Raw genomic sequence first — 20949 nt, forward strand, 5'->3', positions numbered from 1 at the left:
AATCCTTTTAAAATGTATTTGAATATCAAATCATTACATTGTATACTTTAAATATATTATAATTTTGTCAATTGTACCTCAGTAAAGATGGAAATAAAGGACTGGAAGTATACCATATATGAATATTAGGTAACTGCATTAGTTACTAGGGCAGGTTGCATAACAAATACCAAAGCATGAGTGGAATAAACAGCAGAAATTTATTCTCTCACAGTTTTAGGTGCTAGAAGTCTGAGTCAAGGTGCCAACAAGGTTGATTTCTTCTGAGGCCCTTCTCCTTGGCTTGTGGATGGCATCTTCTCCCTGCAGCTTCACATGGTCCTCTCTGTGCGTGTCTGTGTCCTAATTTCCTTTTCAGGTAAGGAAATCAGTTACTAACCATTACTAATCCAATATTAGTAATATTGGATTCACATTCACTCTAATAACCTCATTTTAACCTTGTTTCCTCTATAAAAGCCCTATCTCCAAACGCAGTCACATTCTGAGGTGTCAGGAGTTAGAACGTCAGCATATGCACATGAGACTATTCAGCCTATAAGTAATTATTTAACTTTGCATAGTAAGTATAAAGCTAAGGTACCTCCTATGTGGTTTATCCACTCCAAAAACCTGCCATTTTTTTTTTACATTTATTTATTTATTTTTGGTTGTGCTGGGTTTTAGTTGCTGCACACGCACTTTCTCTAGTAACAGCAAGGAGGGGTCACTCTCTAGTTGTGCATGGGATTCTCATTACGGTGGCTTCTCTTATTGTGGAGCATGGGCTCTAGGGCACAGGCTCAACATTTGTGGTGCATGGGCTTAGTTGCCCCGCAGCATGTGGACTCTACCCTGAACCAGGGGTCAAACCTGTGTCCCCTGCATTGGCAGGCAGATTCTTAAAGGCTGAATCACCAGGGAAGTCTGTTTCTAATTTTTTTACAACAGTGGGTAATTTCAGAAATGAAGGCAATGTTAAATTAACAGTGGTGAACCAAAGCAGTTTATCCTTGGTAAATGGGATTTGATTCTAACATGATGCAAATGTATCAATTTTCACAATATTTTTCAAGTTATAAAAATATAAGAGAAATATAGAAGTATAGGAAGAAAAATTTTAAGGCTTCCCTCTTCTAATGTGATCCTCTTAAGATGACCAATGTTAAGTTTGTATTTTTTCATATTAAAAAGGCTTCTATGTGAAAATTTACACTAAAACAGATGCACATATGGAGATTCCATATGGAGGTATTTTCATACCCATTTCACTTTTATCAGTCACGTCACCCATCTTAATATCCCAGTTTCATAATGCAATTTCAGTGGAATTCATTTAACAACTCAACTTGACAGATAATCAACACCTTTCAATGAGGGGAGGGGCAAATAACATGACTTCCACTTGCCAATAATAGCAGAAAGTTCTAGCACTCAATTCTTTTCTTGTATAGACCTTGCCCATTAGACTCTTAACAACTATTCTAATTCCTTCCCTCTTGCCTTCTCAGAATATAGAAATAGGAACAAAATAGATGCTCACTTTCGTGGACTCCCTTGCAGCTAGCAGTGGAGATGTGACCTGATTTGTAAGTGTAATATAAGGGAATTCATTATTCACTGAGAGTGATCTGTTTCTTCTCCTGATAAGAGGAAAGCTGTCTACAAATGGTTTTCTCTATCATTAGATAAAGTCTCATGAGGCTGCCAGGCCCAGAGGGAGGGCCAAGAAAACCACAGACATCCTCTGACATCCAAAAGAAGAGTTTCCCAGCAATCGGACTATGTTGAAGGGAGAAAGGTCTCTTCATCAAAATATACCAGGTGAATGTATTGTCACCCACAGCTAGGGACTGACAATACATTTGATTTCTATCAGCATAACCAACAAGAGAGTCATAAAATGTGTTAGATACTTCTATAAATCTGTAAGAAATAGAACAGACTTCACAAATGAGGATATCCAACTGGCTCATGTTCTTAGTTATCTGAGAAATGCAAATTAAAACCACAATGGACACTATATACCCACCAGAATGGCTAAAACTTTTAAGCTTAAAATACCAAGTTTGGACAAGGATATGGAGCAAGTGAAATGTTCATAAATTGTTGGTAGGACTGTAAATTAGTATAATTACTTTGAAACCAACTTGTCAGTTACTGATAAAGATAGACATATGCATACCTTATAAACCAGCAATTATGCTCCTAGATACATCCCCTATGGAAATGAAGACATCATCCACCCAAAACACCTGTACACAAATGTTTGTATAGCAATATTACTCACAACACCTAAAAACTGAAAATAATCCAAATATCCATCAACAGTAGAACAGATCAATTAATTGATCAATTAATCTTGGTATAGTCACACAATGAAGACAATGAACAACCTGGGTAAAATTTACAAACATAATATTGTACAAAAGAAACCAGACTTCAAAGATACACACTATAGAATTCTATTTGCATAAAGTTTTTTTGAAAGGGGCAAAACTACTCTATAGTGTTAGAAGTCAGGAGAGTATTGGTAAATTTTAGGGAGGGAGAGGTAACTGGGAGAAGAATTGAGGAGGGCTTCTGGGATGTTGCCAAAGCTCTGTTTCCTGACCCAGGCAGGTCACTTTGTGAAGACTGATCAAACTGTGTACTTATTATTCTGCACTTTCCTGTACATGTGTTATACTTCAACTAACAAAGTTTATTGATAAAGACATTACACTGAAAAACAGGATGGGAAGTTTGTGTCCCAAGAAAATATTTGAATTTGCCCTGTAAGACATGAGGAGCTGGTGAAGATTTTTAAGCAGAAGAGTGATGTGATCCAGCCATACAGGCCCATGGGATAAACTAGAGTGGTGGTTAAGGGCAAGAGATTGGTAGGGAGAGCCGTAATGAGCAATATTGTAGGAAAGAGAAAAAGGATGCTGTGTCCTTGGACCACCACAGTGATGACTACTGGAGTATCACACCAGAGAATGAATATGAAAGCCTGCTGGACTACCACGATCTGTTGGATGCTATGACAATGCAGAGGATGAAGTTAAGAGAAAGACAAGTTGATTTGGAGCATGTTCTCACTGGGCTTCCCTGGTGGCTCAGCTGGTAAAGAATCTGCCTGCAATGCAGGGGACCAGGGTTGAGTCCCTGGGTTGGAAAGATCCCCTGGAGAAGGGAACAGTTACCCACTCCAGTATTCAGGCCTGGAGAATTCCATGGACTGTACAGTCCATGGGGTTGCAAAGAGTTGGACACAACTGAGCAACTTTCACTTTACTTCGTGTTCTCATTACCAGGTGGTGCTAGTGGTAAAGAACCCACCTACCAGTGCAGGAGACATAAGAGATGTGGATTCTATCACTGGGTCTGGAAGATCCCCCAGAGGAGGGTTCAGCAACCCACTCCAGTGTTCTTTCCTGGAGAATCCCATGGACAAGAGGAGCCTGGCAGGCTACAGTCTCTAAGGTCTCAAAGTCAGACACAACTGAAGCTATTTGGCACACAGCACACTCATTACTCAATTCACTGTCACTCAACATAGGTATCTTGGAGGTGTCAATGCTGTGGGCAAGAGCAACAGATCCCACATCCTCACATCTCCCTTCCTCACTGTCCTGCCCCCAACCTAGCAGGAGGTGGCAAACACAGCCTCCTCTGAATGAAGCTAAATTTGCTATCTTTGTCCCTTGATGGTACTGCTGTCTTATTTTCTTTATATCCTAGTGTTTTAACAACCAGAAATGTTTACATTTCTATCAAAGGAATGCCAATCTAGCAGCACAACAAAAAAGCAAATATAAACCTCCCATAGTCAAGTGACCAAACAGCAGTAACAGAATGAGGCAGAGTGAAATTCTGATGTGATGTGAAAGCAAGTACCCAGATGACAGTACCTACATAGGATTCTCACCTAAATATGCAGCCTGAACCTCACCCTCAGGAAATAATCAGCAAAACCTGAAATCCAGACATTCTATAACATAACTGGCCAGTCGAACTCTTTTAAAAAAGTCAATAATGTTCTAAATTAAAAGAGACTAAAGAGGCATCACCAAGTGCAATATAGGAATTTTAAGTGGGAAAAAGCTATGGATGACATTCTCAGAAATTCTAAGTATAAATGATATTTTGGAATAGTTTTTAAGTTTGAGATGTGATAATGGGTATACATATGGAGACAGAATTTTCTCATTCTTAAGGAATATATGTTGAAACATTTAGCAATGAAGTGTCATGATGTCTGTAATTTACATAGAAAAACAAATGCAAAAAACTGGTGAACATACCTTTTACCTGGTAAAAGGTATATTCAAGCGTTTGTTGCGTCTTCTTTCAACTTTTCTGTAGATTTTAAATTTTTCAAAAGAGAAATATAATTAAAAGTAATTAAAAGTAAAACAGTTTAAAAAACAAATTTGATTTAGAAATGAGAGGGCCCACAAAACCCTATTCTAGAAACATTTCACAGGGCAAAATATATGACTGAGTTCCATGTTCTGAACAGTTAATGAAACAAAATGTAGTGAAATGGGACACAGAACTACAAAGGCCAGAGAAGGAACAAGATGGTAAGTAAATATATAAAGACAGAGGATAGATCAGATCAGTCGCTCAGTCGTGTCTGACTCTTTGCGACCCCATGAATTGCAGCACACCAGGCCTCCCTGTCCATCACCAATTCCCGGAGTTCACTCAGACTCACATCCATCGAGTCATCGATGCCATCCAGCCATCTCATCCTCTGTCGTCCCCTTCTCCTCCTGCCCCCAATCCCTCCCAGCATCAGGGTCTTTTCCAATGAGTCAACTCTTCGCATGAGGTGGCCAAAGTACTGGAGTCTCAGCTTTAGCATCATTCCTTCCAAAGAAATCCCAGGGCTGATCTCCTTCAGAATGGACTGGTTGGATCTCCTTGCAGTCCAAGGGACTCTCAAGAGTCTTTTCCAACACCACAGTTCAAAAGCATCAATTCTTCGGTGCTCAGCCTTCTTCACAGTCCAACTCTCACATCCATACATGACCACAGGAAAAACCATAGCCTTGACTAGACAAACCTTTGTTGGCAAAGTAATGTCTCTGCTTTTGAATATGCTATCTAGGTTGGTCAAAACTTTCCTTCCAAAGAGTAAGCGTCTTTTAATTCCATGGCTGCAGTCACCATCTGTAGTGATTTTGGAGCCCAGAAAAATAAAGTCTGACACTGTTTACACTGTTTCCCCATCTATTTCCCATGAAGTGGTGGGACCAGATGCCATGATCTTCATTTTCTGAATGTTGAGCTTTAAGCCAACTTTTTCACTCTCCACTTTCACTTTCATCAAGAGGCTTTTGAGTTCCTCTTCACTTTTTGCCATAAGGGTGGTGTCATCTGCATATCTGAGGTTATTGATATTTCTCCCAGCAGATAGAAGGTGAGAACAGATCCCAAAGGCACGTACAGAAGTATGGGGCTCTCATGCTAAGCAAAGAGATAGTACCGTCCTTTGGAAAACTGCTGTTGAAGACAGTTAGTGATCAGAAGCAGCATAGGCCAGAAGCTCAGATGCCAGCTCTGGGACTCACTGGCTAAAGAACTAAAGACAAGTTTTTCCCTTTTAACTTCCCCAATTTCTTTTTCTTCATAAAAAATGCAGATTAAAATACAAATATCCACAGGGTTGCTGAGAGAGGTCCATCAAACATGTAGCAAAGTACCCAGCATTACAAGGGGTTAACAGTCACTGCTATTATGATCACAGATATATTTTACAAAGTTAGGCAGAAATGGATATCCTGGATTTACAGCTCCATGCAAGCTCTGTCAAATGAAGGTGATAGCCCACCTGGCGGGAGAAGCAGCTTGGGGAAATTATAATCAGAAAAGGGGTATTCGAGGATAGTACAGCCTTGGTAATCAAACAGGTCTGGGATATAATACTAGCTCCATCACTTTTTACTTACATGTCTTTGGGTAATTACCTTTCTAAGTCTCAATTTTCTTGTGGGGTGGCTAAGAAGTTAAAATAATGAATGCCTTGAATCTAAGTGAAAGTGAAGTTGCTCAGTCATGTCCGACTCTTTGTGGCCCCATGGACTGTAGCCCACCAGGCTCCTCTGTCCATGGGATTCTCTAGGCAAGAATACTGGAATGGGTTGCCATTTCCTTCTCCAGGGGATCTTCCTAACCCAGGGATCAAACTTGGGTCTCCCGCATTGCAGGCAGACTCTTTACAATCTGAGCCACCAGGGAAACCCACAGATATGTATAAAAACATTCTTCATTATATTGCAAATTTTAAAAAAGACTGAACTGAATTAAGTAAGAATTTTTACTTTCATATATAAATAGCAAAGATGTTTTATTTGTGGGGGGGAAAGGCATAGATAAGGTAGATGACTTCTGTCTCATGGTGTTTTATTTAAAACAAAAACTGCCCAGCTCTCCATCAGATTTTAGATAGGAAAGATGCTGAGAAGATAAGAAAATACATCAGCCAGTTACCACATCCTTTAGAAATCCTGATCACCTTTCTCTTCAGTCTTCAGAGCTTTTTAAGCCTTCTTTTCAGTTAGTTATATTTTAGATGAAGTTGCATAGCACATGGTCATCCAGGTGAGGCTGCTCTATGGAATGACTACATTCTATCCTGTGCCCAATACCTTCTTTTTTTCCAAGAAGGAATTTAGGAAGTTAACAAGGTCACTCACCTAAAGCACAGTCTAGAGACCACCGATCCAGACTTCACAAGAGACTGAGGACTATCATGGCCAACCTCAGCTCCTTCTTCTGCCAGGACTTCTGGAGACCTCTCCCAACACTGGATGTCATGTTGGCAGAAAGGAAGAGATGGTAATCCAAGAGGCAAAGAAGGACTGTTCAAATTATTGGATTGGGCTAAAAATATTTTAATTCTAAAAAAATAGACTTTATTTTTTAGAGCAGCTACATCTTAGTAAAATTAGCGGAAAGTACAGAGCGTTTTCCCATGTACCCTCTGACCCCACAGTACAGCCATCCATATGATCAACATTCCCAAACAGTGTGATATGTTTGTTACAATGAGTGAACCTATATGGATACATAATTATCACCCAAAGTATATAGTTTATGTTAAGGTTTGCCAAACCCAAAGAAAGGCAATGCCAAAGAATGCTCAAACTACCACACAATTGCACTCATCTCACACACTAGTAAAGTAATGCTCAAAATTCTCCAAGCCAGGCTTTAGCAATACGTGAACCGTGAACTTCCAGATGCTCAAGCTGGTTTTAGGAAAGGCAGAGGAACCAGAGATCAAATTGCCAACATCTGCTGGATCATGGAAAAAGCAAGAGAGTTCCAGAAAAACATCTATTTCTGCTTTATTGACTATGCCAAAGCCTTTGGCTCTGTGGATCACAATAAACAAAAATTCTGAAAGAGATGGGAATACTAGACCACCTGACCTGCCTCTTAAAAAACCTATGTGCAGGTCAGGAAGCCACAGTTAGAACTGGACATGGAACAACAGACTGGTCCCAAATAGGAAAAGGAATACGTCAAAGCTGTACATTGTCACCCTGCTTATTTAACTTATATGCAGAGTACATCATGAGGAACGCTGGGCTGGAAGAAGCACAAGCTGGAATCAAGATTGCTGGGAGAAATATCAATAACCTCAGATATGCAGATGACATCACCCTTATGGCAGAAAGTGAAGAAGAACTAAAGAGCCTCTTGATGAAAGTGAAAGAGGAGAGTGAAAAAGTTGGCTTAAAGGTCAACATTCAGAAAACGAAGATCATGGCATCTGGGCCCATCACTTCATGGCAAATAAATGGGGAAACAGTGGAAACAGTGTCAGACTTTATTTTTTGGGGTCCCAAAATCACTGCAGATGGTGATTGCAGCCATGAAATTAAAAGACGCTTACTCCTTGGAAGCAAAGTTATGACCAACCTAGATAGCATATTAAAAAGCAGAGATTACTTTGCCAACAAAGGTCCATCTAGTCAAGGCTATGGTTTTTCCAGTGGTCATGTGTGGATGTGAGAGTTGGACTGTGAAGAAAGCTGAGTGCCGATGAATTGATGCTTTTGAACTGTGGTGCTGGAGAAGACTCTTGCGAGTCCCTTGGACTGCAAGGAGATCCAACCAGTCCATCCTAAAGGAGATCAGTCCTGGGTGTTCATTGGAAGGACTGATGCTGAGGCTGAAACTCCAGTACTTTGGCCACCTCATGCAAAGAGCTGATTCAGTGGAAAAAGCCTGATGCGGGCAGGAGGAGAAGGGTATGACAGAAGATGAGATGGCTGGATGGCATCACTGACTTGATGCACATGAGTCTGGGTGAACTCCCGGAATTGGTGATGGACAGGGAGGCCTGGCATGCTGCGATTCATGGGGTCAGACACGACTGAGTGACTGAACTGAACTGAACTGAAGGTTTGTTCTTGGTGTTGTACATTCCAGTTTGAACTAATGTATAATGACATGAATCTGTCATTATAGTGTCATACCAAATAGCTTCAATGACCTAAAAATCCTCCGTGCTCTGCCTGTTCATTGCTCCCTAGCCCCAAGCTCCTGAAAACCACTAATCTTTTTACTGTCTCCATGTTTGAGTGGATCAGGCTATATTTAACATGGAGTAGATACCTAGTTACTTTTTTCTTGCTAACAAGTAGAAGGAAGTTTGAGAGAAACACCTGAATAGTTACACACAGTTGGGAGGAGCTATTTTTGGAAAGATGAAGTTGGAGCATAAGTTCATTTTCAATGTTACTACATTGCTTTTGGACTTCCCTGGTGGCTCAGACCGTAAAGCATCTGCCAACAATATGGGAGACCCTGGTTCAATCCTTGGGCCATGAAAATCTCCTGGAGAAGGAAGTAGCAATGGTGGAGAGGCCACTGTACTAGCGTAGTGATCAGGTATACTGAGTGTGGTGGTTAATTTTATGCATCAACTTGACTGAATCACAGGGCACATGAGTATTTGGCTAAACATTATTTCTGGGTATATCTGTGAGGGTGTTTCTGGATGAGATTAATATTTGAATCAGTAAACTAAGTAAAGCAGATTGCCCTTCCCAATGCAGGTGGACTTCAGCCAATCCACTGATGGCTTCAACAGAACAAAACTGGGATGGAATCTCCTGTCCTTGGCATGGGAACTTTACCATCAGCTCCTCTGATTCTCAGGCCTTTGGACTCAGACTGGAATTTACACCCCTGGCTTTCCTGGATCTCCAGCTTGCAGACAACACATCTTGGGACTTCTCAGCTTCCATACTTGCATGGGTCAATTCTTATAACAAATCCTTCTCCCTCTCTCTCTCTATATATCTCCTATACTTTCTTTTGGTCCTTGTTTCTATTTCTCCAGAGAATTCTGACTAATACACAGAAATGTGTGACTTACCAGAACATAGGTTGCAGTTAAAGCCATGATGTAGATGATATCTTCCCAAGAGGGTGCTTTAGGAACAAAGAGACAGCACCTAGGTCAGCACCCCAGGGTCCAAACCAACTCTTTGCAACTCTATGGACTGTAGTCCACCAGGTTCCTCTGTCCATGGGATTCTCCAGGCAAGAATACTGGAGTGGGTTGTCATGCCCTCCTCCAGGGGATCTTCCCCACCCAGGGACTGAACCCACATCTCTTATGCTTCCTGCATTGGCAGGCGGGTTCTTTACCACTAGCACCACCTGGGAAGCCTAGGATCAGGAAGAAATCTGTAAATAACATGCAGAAGGAGAGGCCAGAGCAGGGAAGAGCGAAACCAAGAAGCTGTGGTATCACGAAAAGCTAGAGCGCAACCACATCAGAAAATTGGATGGAGAGACATTTAAAATAGAATTTGGACTTCTTCCATTGCTGACTTGAGATGTTCAAACAGTGAGTTCTCTACATTGACTTGCTTAATTTTCATAACATCTCTGTATGTATTTGAAATGTCACTGCCTGAGAGATATTCGTTTCATTGCAAATGGAAATGAATATTGCTTCTTAAAATGTTTTCCTGTGAGGCTTAGTGGGGAACTGACAAGATGCCAAAACATCACTGTACAGATTGCTCATTGTCAGAAAGGGGGCAATGGCAACACTCCATGGAAGGACTTGACTGTGATCTGTGTTAGCATCACAGATATTGCGCAGCCACACAGTGGCTTCTCCTTTGGTGGAAAAATACAAACTTTGTGCTTTTCCTTAGGAGGTTCCTTGTCCAAAATGGTTAATCTGAGTCTAATGAAGCCTATCTACTTGCCTTCTGGTTTATGGATAAATACAGGTAAAGGAAAAAGTGAAGTGGCTTCAGTTCAGTTCAGTTCAATTCTGTCGCTTAGTCGTGTCCGACTCTTTGCAACCCCATGAATCGCAGTACGCCAGGCCTCCTTGTCCAACACCAACTCCTGTAGCCCACCCAAACTCATGTCCATTGAGTCAGTGATGCCATCCAACCATCTCATCCTCTGTCGTCCCCTTCTCCTCCTGCCCTCAATCTTCCCCAGCATCAGGGTCTTTTCAAATGAGTCAGCTCTTCGCATCAGGTGGCCAAAGTATTGGAGTTTCAGCAGGCATCTCATCCTCTGTCATCCCCCTCTCCTCCTGCTCTCAAATCTTTCCCAGCATCAGGGTCTTTTCAAATGAGTCAGCTCTTCCCATCAGGTGGCCAAAGTATTGGAGTTTCAGCTTCAACATCAGTCCTTTCAGTGAACACCCAGGACTGATCTCCTTTAGGATGGACTGGTTGGATCTCCTTGCAGTCCAAGGGACTCTCAAGAGTCTTCTCCAACACCACAGTTCAAAAGCATCAATTATTCGGTGCTCAGCGTTCTTTACAGTCCAACTCTCACATCCATACATGACTACTGGAAAAACCATAACCTTGACTAGAGACCTTTGTTGGCAAAGTAATGTCTCTGCTTTTCAATATGCTGTCTAGGTTGGTCATAACCTTCCTTCCAAGGAGTAAGCGTTCTTTAATTTCATGGCTGCAATTACCATCTGCAGTGATTTTGGAGCCCCCCAAAATAAAATCTCTCACTCTTTCCACTGTTTCCCCATCTATTTGTATTTTCACTACAAACAAAGCTAGTGGAGGTGATGGAATTCCAGTTGAGCTATTTAAAATCCTAAAAGATGATGCTGTGAAAGTGCTGCACTCAATATGCCAGAAAATTTGGAAAATTCAGCAATGACCACAGGACTGGAAAAGGTCAGTGTTCATTCCAATCCCAAAGAAAGGCAATGCCAAAGAATGCTCAAACTACCGCACAATTGCATTCAACTCACACACTAGTAAAATAATGCTCAAAATTCTCCAAGCCAGACTTTAGCAATACATGAACCGTGAACTTCCTGATGTTCATGCTGGTTTTAGAAAAGGCAGAGGAACCAGAGATCAAATTGCCAACATCCGCTGGATCATGGAAAAAGCAAGAGAGTTCCAGAAAAACATCTATTTCTGCTTTGACTATGCCAAAGCCTTTGACTGTGTGGATCACAATAAACTCTGGGAAGTTCTTCAAGATATGGGAATACCAGACCACCTGACCTGCCTCTTGAAAAACATGTATGCAGGTCAGGAAGCCACAGTTAGAACTGGACATGGAAAAACAGACTGGTTCCAAATAGGAAAAGGAGTACGTCATGGCTGTATATTGTCACCCTGCTTATTTAACTTATATGCAGAGTACATCATGAGAAATGCTGGGCTGGATGAAGCACAGGCTGGAATCAAGATTGCCGGGAGAAATATCAAAAACCTCAGATATGCAGATGACACCACCCTTGTGGCAGAAAGTGAAGAGGAACTAAAGAGCCTCTTGATGAAAGTGAAAGAGGAGAGTGAAAAAGTTGGCTTAAAGCTCAACATTCAGAAAACTAAGACCATGGCATCCGGTCCCATCACTTCATGGCAAACAGATGGGAAACCAGTGGAAGTGGCTTCACAAGGACACAAACAGATGAAATCAGGAGGTGGGACTTTCTGCAGTACAATAGCAATCAGTACACAGAACACAGTATAACTGTCCCTTTAAAAGGTTGACGTTGTATGAAGAGGGGTGGGGGAGGGGGTACAAGAGGGGACTGTGTTTTATTAAGAGATACTATCCTGGACATAATTATGCAATATACAGTCCTGAATCAGATCCTGGTGTGTACACAGAAAGGCAAGTTTTGAGATAATTGTAAAACAACTCTGAATTGATATTGGAGATATGGGAATTTATTAATTTTGTTAGGTATGATAATATTCACATGATTACAAAGCAAAAGCTTAATTGTTAAAAATGCATACTGAAATATGTAGAGTTGAACTGTCTGTAAGTCACATTGCAATACTGTAATTGCATTACTTTGCCAACAAAGGTTTGTATAGTCAAAGCTATGTTTTTTCTAGCAGTCATGTATGGATGTGAAAGTTGGACCATAAAGAAGGCTGAGGGCTGAAGAACTGATGCTTTTTAACTGTGGTGTTGGAGAAGGCTCTTGAGAATCCCCTGAACTACAAGGAGATCCAACTAGTCAATCCTAAAGGAAATCAGTCTTGAATATTCATTGGAAGGACTGATGCTGAAGCTCAAACTCCAATATTTTGGCCACCTGATGCAAAGAGCCAACTCATTAGAAAACGCCCTGATGGTAGGAAAGACTGATGGCAGGAGAAGGGGATGACAGAGGACAAGATGGTTGGATGGCATCACTGACTCTATGGACATGAGTTTGAGCAAGCTCCGGGAGTTGGTGATGGATAGGGAAGCCTGGCATGTTGCAGTCCATGGGGTCACAAAGAATTGGACACAACTGAACAACTGAACTGAACTGATACCTTACACTGAAATATTTTAACCTGCTCCCAACATAATAAGGCAAATACAGCAGAATCAGACATTACTAATGTTCACCAGTATCTGGTTGCCCCTACTTTCTAATGCGTGGAGAATTACACTCCCCCATGTTCTTGAAGTTAACCTAAGAGTGGTTGGGAAAGAAAATTAGACCTTGCCAAAGGAAAGTGGGCAGAAATAATAAGGTAGTTCAGGGGCAAACATTTAATCATCTGTATCGTCTCTCCGGATTGCTTTTAGCCTGTCCCACAAGAAGCCCAGAAGCCTCTTGTTTTGATTTAGGTATCATAACATTATGGAGTCTTTGTCAGCCTGGAACCCCAAATGATATACAAATTATGGCCCTGATCTTCCCACCAACTTATGTTGAACATATAGCAGAATATTTTATTGCTCCCCACTGTGAAGCCACTGAGGTTGTTTGTTACTGAAGTATAAGGCAGACTTTCCTGTAATTGACTAAGTGATGGGTGTATTTTATTACTTTACTTTTCTGAAATGTTTTACAATAAAAAGTCTAAATCATGATCTTCTTTTAAAAATGAGTGTCTATATCACTGGCATTAATTCACTGAGATTCTTGCTTATTCACAACTTCTTTTGTGATGCTGGAGCCAACTCCATATTGTCCTAGTTAATATTTTGGTATACTGAAAAGAGTCAGGACCACATACTGTTTCTAAAAAATTTTTCTGATTGACTTGAGTCATATTTTTTGAATTCAGTTTCCCTCCTTATAAAATGAAAAATTTGGACAAGACAGTTCCTAAGGTGGTTTCCATTTACAAAATGTAATGACTAGGCAATTTAGGGACTTAATACCACTCATTTTTAAGTGAATATAAACATATATACATATACATATATCTATATATATATATTTCACAGTGATTTTAAATCTATTTCCTTTTCCTTGAACTTAAATTTCATTCTTGATTGTATTAACTTGTTCCTTAGTAGATACACTGCTTAAGGAACAAATTTTTAAGAAACTTTGGGGATGGAGAGCAAGTAAATTCTGTTTTACTATCTCAAGACACTGACTGGAAATAATAGGTCATGTGAGGCATCAGTGCCTATGAAGCACCTTGAAGAGGCACAGAGCCAGAGGAGAAAATTTAGTACACGGTGCACTTATACACATAAGGCTATTTAAAGTTCTTATTCTTAAGTAGAAAGCTGGACCTACTTTAAATGCAAAAATCAGGACTTGAATGCTATTTTGAGGCAATAAATGGAATGCCTGAACAGAAATAGCAATTGATAAAATACCTCACTGGAATAATATACTTTAATAAGACTGTGGTGACTGAGGTTGAAAGCAAAGACTTCCCATCGTCACTCCTCTGGTTTCTACTTGGAAGGAGCTCACTGGGGCAACACTCTTGCTCTCTTTCCTCCCCACTCTTTTCTTCACCCCAGGGAAGAGAAGGGATTCATCTCATTGGTTGTTTGGAAGGAAAAAACTAAGGGTTTGTGGCTTAGCCCCTTCCTTTTCTGTCTCTCTTTAGGATCTAGATCTATCTGAAAAGTATGCTTTCTTTGCCTCTCTGTGCCTTGAGTGTTAGGTGACCAAGTCCTGGCCTGAAGATTGGGAGGCAAGTACTGGGTTGGCTAAAAAGTTTGTTCAAGTTTTTCTAATCATGTCCTTAGAGAAAAAAATCTGAACAAACTTTTTGGCCAGCCCAATAGTTCTAACAGCCAATTGGTTGTCCAGTAATGACAGTGACTGAGTGAACAAGTCTTGTTCTGGAGCCCAGCACTGGGAAGCTTATTGGATTGCAGGTGGAAAGCCACATTAGCTAATAGCCCTAAACAGATCAAAGTAATAGAGGAAAACCTGAGATAACACACACATGGACATGGACTCCCTACCTCCTGTTCCATCTCTCAATAGCATTGGGGTGGGGGTAATGTTGTATAGTGTGCATTTTTGTGTTGTTTCTTAATATTCGATGATGCTATAGAAGAAAAAAATGAATGGGCAAAAAAGATAAGTGGAAAGGAGAAAAGATGTAAAGTAAATAAGAATACATGTAAGACATAAGTGTAGATAAGTAGATAATAAGTATTTGGAGTGGAAGGTATTGGCAAAATTCCTAGGATGTGCAGATAAAGAGAAGACATTCCCAAGCAGAGTCTGTGTATACTAAACACAGAGAGAGAAGGAATGCAAAGACTCAGAGAAATCTAAAATTCACAACTATAAATATCCATTAGGCACTGAGGCACTAAATATTCATGAGGTTTTAATTCAACCACCCTTTCAAGTTCTATGTGGTCTTCATCCAAGTGCAACTAGAACTTCTAGCTTCTTAGCAAGCTAACTGGCAAACATGGCTGGACCAGACATCCTTGTCTCACTGGCCACAGGCACCTTCTCTGATTTCACTTCCTTGTTCAAATCTCAATTCCAGTCCTTAGAGCATTACAACAGAGACACTGATGATGCAGAGATAGACACCAAACAGGAATACTGTGTTGGCAAGACTCAGAGCATGGCCTGCCCACCCTGCTTGCACCTTACCCTGAGTTCATTAACTAATCCTATACATTCTGCCTAGCTTATCTCTGTGTTTTAAAGTGACTCAATAAACTAAGTGCTCAGAGCAGTTACATTTGGCACCTTCTGTGCTGTGACCTCTGGGACCTCTTGGCTGATGAGTGTCCAGTTGGCAATGAATATGGGGATGACTCTCAACGAAGGTAATAGGTCAGACTAGAGAAATGTTCTCTGAAATTAAAGCAATATTTAAGAGGGAAATCTTCAACCTAAGGGGACTATGAAAACTGACTCATGGTCTATTGTAGAAAACACATTAAATAAGAAATCAGAAATAAATTCAGGTCAAAACTCAACAGAGGCCTGATCAAATCTATAGAGAAAAAAAATCAAAATCCCAAATCAAAGGAGATGGCTTTAGTGTTAGTGAGAGCTATGTCTAATGTGGATAAGCAGATATATTTGGCACAAATCAAGTGAGGCTGCAACTGCCCACTCCTGGGAGCTGACTGTGGAGGACTCTGACACCCAACATCCCAACTCTGCCCAGAGCATATAAATAGGAACATGATGATCAAGCAAAATAGCTTTTGCAAAACCCCCAATACTGCTCATGGTCTGTCGCTCATCACAAAAATGAGGAACTTAAACCAGGTCAGAATTAAATGAATAAAAGTTTAATCAAATCTTAATTAAGAAACACAATGAATTGGCAGAATGAAAGACATTCTAGTCTAAGTCAATCCATCACTATAGTTTTTGTCTTTTCAAGGATGTCTTGCAAATGGAATCATACCATGTTTAATCTCTTGAGCCAGGCTCAGAAGTTTCATTCAGCATAATGCCTTTGTGATTGATCCCAGTTCTGTGTGTATCAGTTGTGTGTTCTTTTCACTGCTGGACAGAATTTTGTGGTATGGTTGTACCGCAGTCTGCTTATCTATTCACTTATTTAGAAACATTTGAATTGTTTCCAGGTTTTGGTTACTACATGTAAAACTTGTGCAAATTTTGGTGTTAAAAGGACTATTTATTTTTCTGGGGTAAAAAGCTAGAAATGAGGTTGCAACCAAAAGTGGGAAGTATATGTTTAACTATATGAGTTTATGTTTAACTACAAACTGTCAAACCCATTTCCACAGCAGCTGTACTATTTTCCATCCACAGCAGTGTCTGAGAGTTCCAGTTGCTTTATATCCTCACCAGCACTTGGTGGTGTTAGTACTTTTTATTTCAATCATTCTGATAGATACATAGGATGTGCATGTGTGCTCAGTCATGTCTGACTCTTGGCAACCCATGGACTGTAGCCATCCAGACTCCTCTGTCCATAGGATTTTCCAGGCAAAAATACTGAAATGGGTTGCCATTTCCTCCTCCAGGGGATCTTCCCGACCCAGGAATCAAACTCAAGTCTCCTGCATCTCTTGTGTTGGCAGGTAGATTCTTTACCTCTGAGCCACTTGGGAAGCCCCTAGTATGTAGTGGTTCCTTCTTAAATTCTCTTTTCTTTCTTAGGAAACTTTGCCGATCCATTGAACATCCAAAAAAAAAAAAAAGTTATTTCATTCCTAAAACTCGTGCCATGAAAGTTTTGATAGTATCATCATCATTTAAGTTCAGTTCAGTCACTCAGTTGTGTCTGACTCTTTGCGACCCCATGGACCACAGCATGCCAGGCCTCCCTGTTCATCACCAACTCTCGGAGTTCAGCCAAACTCATGTCCATTAAGTTGGTGATGTCATCCAATCATCTCATCCTCTGTCATCCCCTTCTCCTCTCACCTTCAATCTTTCCCAGCATCAGGGTCTTTTTAAATGAGTCAGCTCTTCACATCAGATGGCCAAAGTATTAGAGTTTCAGCTTCAACATCAGTCCTTCCAACGAACACTCAGGACTGATCTTTAGGATGGACTGGTTGGATCTCCTTGCAGTCCAAGCGACTCTCAAGAGTCTCCTCCAACACCACGGTTCCAAGGCATCAATTCTTCAGTGCTCAGCTTTCTTTATAGTCCAACTCTCACATCCATATATGAACACTGGAAAAACCATAGCCTTGACTAGTCGGATCTTTGTTGCCAAAGTAATGTCTCTGCTTTTCAATATGCTGTCTAGGTTGGTCATAATTTTCCTTCCAAGGAGTAAACGTCTTTTAATTTCATGGCTGCAGTCACCATCTGCAGTGATTTTGCAGCCCCTCAAAATAAAGTCTCTCACTGTTTCCACTGTTTCCTCATCTATTTGCCATGAAGTGATGGGACCAGATGCCACGATCTTAGTTTTCTGAATGTTGAGCTTTAAGCCAACTTTTTCACTCTCCTCTTTCACTTTCATCAAGAGGCTCTTTAGTTCTTCTCCGCTTTCTGCATTAGGGTGGTGTAATCTGCATATCTGAGGTTATTGATATTTCTCCCAGCAATCTTGATTCCAGCTTGTGCTTCATCCAGCCCAGCATTTCTCATGATGTATTCTGCATATAAGTTAAATAAGCAGGGTGACAATATACAGCCATGACGTACTCCTTTTCCCATTTGGAACCAGTCTGTTTTTCCATGTCCAGTTCTAACTGTTGCTTCCTGACCTGCATACAGATTTCTTAAGAGGCAGGTCAGGTGGTCTGGTATTCCCATCTCTTTCAGAATTTTCCACAGTTTATTGTGATCCACACAGTCAAAGGCTTTGGCATAGTCATCATCTAAGTGGCAATGCAAATCCTGTCTTTGCTTCTCCACTTACTGTCTTTGTGATCTCTGTCATGGTACTTCTCTGTACCTCAGTTTACTCTTCTGTAAAATAAGACTGATAATAATAATATAGTTATCTCATAAGGAGGTTGCTAGGATAAATAAAGTGATAAACGCAAATAATGCCTGCCAAGCCATAAGGTCTGTAAAAATAGGAAACTTTATTGTTATTATTTAAGAAAAAAAAAAAGAAGCTCTTTCATTTACCACATACCTGGAAGAAAAAGAATGGAAAGGGACTGAGGGAAAAAAAAATCCAAACAACCAGAACAGCTATAGAAATTTCAGATATCATCATCAGAAGGAATTTGGTACCATATGGTAGAAAATAAAAATAATGGCTCTTCCTCTCTAAGAAGACCAACAAAACCAACACTACATTCAAATGTTGGGGATATATATCTAACATCTGGTAAGCCTTCTGTGAGGTTATGGGAAGATCCAGGAAACTTGAAAAAACCTCACAACAGCAAGACGGCCTTTGAATAACCTAAGCAAGCCCTTCAGTCTTGCCCCTAGCGGTTTCCTCCTGTGAGCTGGAAGTCACTACGTTTGACAACTATGCTTTATTGTCTCTGTTTCACATTAGCAACTAGGCTTTGGGGATAAAAATCTGTCCCATTCCAAATCTAAAATGATACAAATTTCTTGCATGCGTGCACATGCACACACTTGCTCTGACAACATATTGGGCATTAGAACAAACTGGGACAATAACTCAAAACTATCCAGAAACACTGACAGCTGCTAGTACAGTGGGCTAGATGTACTGGGGTACATCTAACAGGAACCTGGGGCAAGCCAGCTTCTCTCTGCATGCAAAAGGAAGAGGTACACCATACAGCAGGCCAAACAGCAACCAAGGGCACATCATTCTTGTGTGATGCTACATCCTCCTTGAAAGGGGGCTTGCTGGTTTCTCAGAGCTCACAGAGAGGGGAGGACCCACTGGATACCTGGGTCCTTCATAACCTGGCGTGCTACAGTCCATGGGGTCACAAAGAGTTGGACACAACTGAACTGAACTATCTGCTCTACAATTCTAATTGAAAAAAATCAAATGCTGAATCTTGAGATACTTCTAAAATTAATTAGCAATTTTGGGGGATAAGTAACTTCATGGAAAGCCTAGACTTATTTTTATTTGTTCAGTAAGAACAATTATTAAGAATCTAATTCATATTAGAGATTGTAGTGGATCTTGGGATACCATAGGCAATAAAGTGTATGAGGAGCTATTTTCCTGGATTTTACAGTGTGGCAGTAATTTGGGTGCTGATCCTGGGAGTATACAGAAAGGCCACAGACAGTATTCAAAAAAATTGAGAATTCAATCCTGGGCTACAGACTTGAAAAAGAAAAGCCCCAACTATCAAAATTTGATATATGGCTCAGGATTACATTTTCCCTAATTAAACCTGTGCAACAGTAACATCACCTAAGTGGTGTGCTTGCTAAACATACATGTTCTTACTCTCATATTTACTATGAAACAAAGTCAGCTTTCTTTTTGGAGCTGAAGGTGCCTTCTGACTTCAAAGACCAGAAGATTCCAAGGCATTTGTTTGGCTCTGGTAGATTGACTCTCAGGGAACTGACATCAGTCACAGGGGTTTCCATACTCTCCCCCTAAGGGTGAGTGTATACAGAAGGAACACGGAAAGTCTCCCTTCCCTCTTAACTCTATTTTCTAAGAGACTTGCTAAAAGATCTTTGGTGCTGTGATATGAGGAAGCATTTTTTTTTCCCCTCTCAGAAGTACAATTGAGTTAACTTTTCCCTCTTGTTTGGAATTCTGCTTCTGATGACGGCACAGTAGTTCATATTGGACCACATCTCTTGCAGATAACAATTGAAGCTCTAAACAAAAACAAACAACAACAAAAACCCACAGACAACTAACTGAAGGAAGAAGTGAGAACAGGAACTGGAGTGGAGTTGACTCTTGGAAGAATGGTACATTACTTAGTTATTCTCCCTCTTTTATGGATTTTTGCCTGAGGGCAAGCTTCAGTCTGTGTGGTGGCTAAAACTCAGAAACCTGCACATTTGTACTCATTGCCCCAGTACAGTGTGCCCCAATGTACTGGCTGAGGAATCAGAGGAGAAATGTAAGGGCAACCACACAAACTAAAAGTTAAGGGGAGAAATCTCAGAAAAAGAGAATTACCGACCAGATGCACCAAATTATCTGTGTAAAGACTGCCCATCTCTGGCCTTTGAATGATGCATGAGCTTGGCAGACTGCAAGCAACACAGCTAAGGCTAAAAGAAGTAATAGAAGGGCTCAGCTACTGCCACTGCAAGAGAGACAGAGTCTGTGTTCAGACAAGTTAATTGCCTGCCAAAACAAACCAATCAATGCTATTCAAACCAACAACAGACTCCAGAATCTCTATATCACCACAATGTGCAGAATATAACCCAGAATTATTAGATATATGAAGAAACAGAGAAACATGACTCATACTAAAAGCAGTGCTTCTAAAACTTTTTGATCTGAGGAACTCTTTGTACTTTTAAAAACTATTGAGGACTCCAGCAGGGCTTTATCATGCATATTATATCTATTAATATTACCTTATTAAAAATTAAAGTTGACATTTTACAAAATTTATTAATCTCTTAAAATGTGTGTGTGTGTACTAAGTTGATTCCAATGCTTTGTCACCCCATGGACTGTAGCCCACCAGGCTCCCCTGTCCATAGGAATTTTTCAGGCAAAAATACTGGAGTGGGTTGCCATTTTCTCCTTCAGGAAATCTTCTTGACCTAGCAATTGAACCCGCATTCCCTGCATCTCCTGCATTGGCAGGTGGATTCTTTACCACTGAGCCACCTGGGAAGCCCAGCTATTTTAAAATAGCAAAAGTAAATATAGTACATGCCAACATAGATAATAT

At 40.5% G+C, this 20949-nt stretch overlaps 2 long non-coding RNA genes across 4 annotated transcripts in view; one reads left to right on the forward strand and one right to left on the reverse strand.

Annotated features, from left to right (window-relative positions):
- The window catches only part of LOC147367616 (uncharacterized), a 52643-nt gene that overhangs the window by 17065 nt on the left and 14629 nt on the right, over positions 1-20949 (reverse strand). Inside the window, exons 3-4 of one of the 3 annotated variants that reach the window (XR_015169254.1) lie at positions 6669-6778; positions 182-350 (exon numbers count right to left, since the gene is read on the reverse strand). This is a non-coding gene — a long non-coding RNA (uncharacterized LOC147367616). Of the gene's footprint in view, positions 1-181; positions 351-6668; positions 6779-20949 lie in introns of those variants that run through there. The other 2 variants (XR_015169256.1, XR_015169255.1) reach the window with 2 other exon arrangements.
- On the forward strand, positions 215-9977 carry LOC147367617 (uncharacterized). Its single transcript, XR_015169257.1, has 2 exons — positions 215-358; positions 9042-9977. It is a non-coding gene; the product is annotated as an uncharacterized LOC147367617 (long non-coding RNA).

The sequence above is a fragment of the Bos grunniens genome, chromosome 8 (assembly GCF_055505025.1).
Source record: "Bos grunniens cultivar Pamir isolate PY7600 chromosome 8, Bosgru_T2T1.0, whole genome shotgun sequence".
Taxonomy (NCBI): Eukaryota; Metazoa; Chordata; class Mammalia; order Artiodactyla; family Bovidae; genus Bos; species Bos grunniens.